Raw genomic sequence first — 3,844 nt, 5'->3', positions numbered from 1 at the left:
GCGACCTACGTTAGCCAGGCTAGTTTTGCCAATTTCAGCAAGTCAGGCTATTTAAAGGTCTCTGCCAGTCAGAATCACTGTTTACAGGCAAGGGTCGACCAGGGCCCCGTTCGTCGTAAGGGTTGAAGCAAAGTTAATCAATTGTCCCTTTAGCCCGTTAACATTAGCGAGATGAGTGAGAATAGCAAATATCGGTTCGTCAACGGCTGATCCGCATCCAAATCATGTGGTTAATTTCAATCAGGCTAAACTTATCAGGGAAATTGCACGTGTACGTCCTACTTCAAAAGGCAGGAAAGGTCGATCACCAAAACCGTGATTTTCTAACGGTATGATGGCGGAAAATACGAAAGAGAGAGCGGTGATAGGCTATTCTCGCCATCCGAGCAAACTATTATAATGAGTCTCTATAAGACAATAAGCATATATTATCATGGCTAAGTCAAACACCGCCACCACTGCCAGAGCAAGACAAGCAGCTTGGCAAAAAATTGCCAATAAGCTAAATGCGAAAGTTTTGGGGAAATGTATAGGCTCATTTTAAGTGCCTCATTACCCCAATCAATCAGATCACATTTCTTTAAATGTGCCTGCTGGTATAGGCTTAATGGAAATTAATAATCGAATGAGATCTTGCTAGCGAAAATAATGATCTCAACTCTTTCAGAATAGGTAGGCTAGATAAAAACAAGGCCAAAGAGTATCTAATTGATACGAATTCATAGACAATTATGAGGATATACTGCGCTTATATCATGTAGGCCTACTATATACAGTTAGGTCCATAAATATTTGGACATTGACACAATTTTCATCATTTTGGCTCTGTATACCACCACAATGGATTTGAAATGAAACAATCAAGATGTGCTTTAAGTGCAGACTTTCAGCTTTAATTTCAGGGTATTTACATCCAAATCAGGTGAACGGTGTAGGAATTACAACACATTTTATATGTGGCCCCCCCCTTTTTAAAGGACCAAAAATAATTGGACAAACTAACATAATCATAAATCTAATTGTCACTTTTAATACTTGGTTGCAAATCCTTTGCAGTCAATGACAGTCTGAAGTCTGGAACCCATAGACATCACCAGACGCTGGGTTTCGTCCCTGGTGATGCTCTGCCAGGCCTCTACTGCAACTCTTCAGTTCCTGCTTGTTCTTGGGGCATTTTCCCTTCAGTTTTGTCTTTAGCAAGTGAAATGCATGCTCAGTTGGATTTAGGTCAGGTGATTGACTTGGCCATTGCAGAACATTCCACTTCTTTGCCTTAAAAAACTCTTTGGTTGCTTTCGCAGTATGCTTCGGGTCATTGTCCATCTGCACTGTGAAGCGCCGTCCTATGAGTTCTGAAGCATTTGGCTGAATCTGAGCAGATAATATTGCCCGAAACACTTCAGAATTCATCTTACTGCTTTTGTCAGCAGTCACATCATCGATAAATACAAGGGAACCAGTTCCATTGGCAGCCATACATGCCCACGCCATAACACTACCTCCACCATGCTTCACTGATGAGGTGGTATGCTTTGGATCATGAGCAGTTCCTTCCCTTCTACATACTCTTCTCTTCCCATCATTCTGGTACAAGTTGATCTTGGTCTCATCTGTCCATAGGATGTTGTTCCAGAACTGTACAGGCTCTTTTAGATGTTTTTTGGCAAACTCTAATCTGGTCTTTCTGTTTTTGAGACTCACCAATGGTTTACATCTTGTGGTGAACCCTCTTTATTTACTCTGGTGAAGTCTTCTCTTAATTGTTGACTTTGACACAGATACGCCTACCTCCTGGAGAGTGTTCTTGATCTGGCCAACTGTTGTGAAGGGGTTTTTCTTCACCAGGGAAAGAATTCTTCTGTCATCCACCACAGTTGTTTTCCGTGGTCTTCCGGGTCTTTTGGTGTTGCTGAGCTCACCAGTGCGTTCTTTCTTTTTAAGAATGTACCAAACAGTTGATTTGGCCACACCTAATGTTTTTGCTATCTCTCTGATAGGTTTGTTTTGATTTTACAGCCTAACGATGGCTTGCTTCACTGATGGTGACAGCTCTTTGGACTTCATATTGAGAGTTGACAGCAACAGATTCCAAACACAAATACCATACTTGAAATGAACTCTAGACCTTTTATCTGCTCCTTGTCAATGAGATAACGAACTTCCATGAGGGAATAACATACACCTGGCCATGGAACAGCTGAGCAGCCAATTGTCCAATTACTTTTGGGCCCTTAAAAAGGGGGGGGCCACATATAAAATGTATAGTAATTCCTACACCGTTCACCTGATTTGGATGTAAATACCCTGAAATTAAAGCTGAAAGTCTGCACTTAAAGCACATCTGGATTGTTTCATTTCAAATCCATTGTGGTGGTATACAGAGCCAAAATGATGAAAATTGTGTCAATGTCCAAATATTTATGGACCTAACTGTATGTGCATGTAGGCCTATGTGTAAATACCTCTTTGATTTAATTGACTGGGACATGGCCAGGGAATATGATGAATTGATTCATCAGCTGGTTAAGCGCCAAGTACACTTTTCTTACAGCAACGCATGCTGTGGCTTTGCCAATGTTTTCTGCATCGCCTATACTGTATAAAAATGTAGCCTAAAGCCTACCTGACGCAAAAAACCTCAAGGCTATGCAGTCTGAAGAACAGTTAAAGTTTCAAGTAGCTTTATTGTCAATTTCTTCACATGTCAAGACATAAAAAGGAATCGATATGACGTTTCCCACTCTCCCACAGTGAAACATATAAAAAGCACAGGCACAACAGATAAGACAAGACATTTCGTAAAACATAGCGTTACATATTCACATACAGCAGCATAACCTCATAATAAAGCATAAAGCTTGCTGCGGCGTGTGATATTTGCAATGTACGGCCCGAGAAGGTCTTGCAAATAAATGAGTCCTTGTCGGCTGAATCGATATCGCTCAAACAAGAAATCATCCGTGTGAAATAAAGGATCTTGGCAATCGCGAAGAACTCTATTGGTATGGAAAGCTAATCAAACTAAAATATAGCTCCTTGGTCAACTGGGTCTCTCAAAAAGGGAGCTGCCATGTTATTTTCCGGGGGTGTGGCAAGCTTATCCAGCTACACTTACGTTAGCCTGCTCTGGAGCAGGTTAGTGCTAATTGATATGTTACTATGGTGATTTATCGAAAGTTGCTTCCACGAACCAAAAAGAGGGGCGTTTTTTATCTTAGCCTGAAAATTAGCTCGCTAAACTGCTTAGCGAGCTACGACGAATACCCCCCTGGTCTTTTGTCAGATGTGTATATATTGACCAGTTTAGAGCTAAATACTCTTGCCAGAGTATCCATCGGGTCAACACATTTGGAATCAAGCTCAAGTAATGCCACTGCATTTCACAGTTTAAACTGTAGTTTATGTCAAGTGTAAATGGAAAAAGATTAGTTTTTCACAACTGAACTGACATGGATCCTTTCACTTTTACAGGTCTGGAGGGTCATGCAGAGGCCTGCTCAACAGAGTTCAATAGAGGATGCTGAGATTAACAACAGAGAATGCTGAGAGCATCACAGACCCCTTGCTGGACTATCCCTCTCTAGCTGGACAGCTTCATTCAGCTGGCCTGCCCTGCCTGTCTGCCTGCAGGCCCTACTTGCCCCTGCCTGCCAGCCCGTTATCAGGCTTGGATAACGACCATTCATTTGAATCAGGTGTGTAACGACCATTCATTTGAATCAGGTGTGTTGGAGCAGTGAAACATCTAAAACATGCAGGGCAGGGGGTCCCGAGGACCAGGATTGAGAACCACTGCTTTAGAGCCCTGCATGGTGTTTAAGTTTGTTAATATGTCCAGCCTTAC

This window comes from Osmerus mordax, unplaced genomic scaffold, assembly GCF_038355195.1.
Source record: "Osmerus mordax isolate fOsmMor3 unplaced genomic scaffold, fOsmMor3.pri Scaffold_95, whole genome shotgun sequence".
NCBI classification, from domain to species: domain Eukaryota; kingdom Metazoa; phylum Chordata; class Actinopteri; order Osmeriformes; family Osmeridae; genus Osmerus; species Osmerus mordax.
This window is presented reverse-complemented; position numbering follows the sequence as displayed.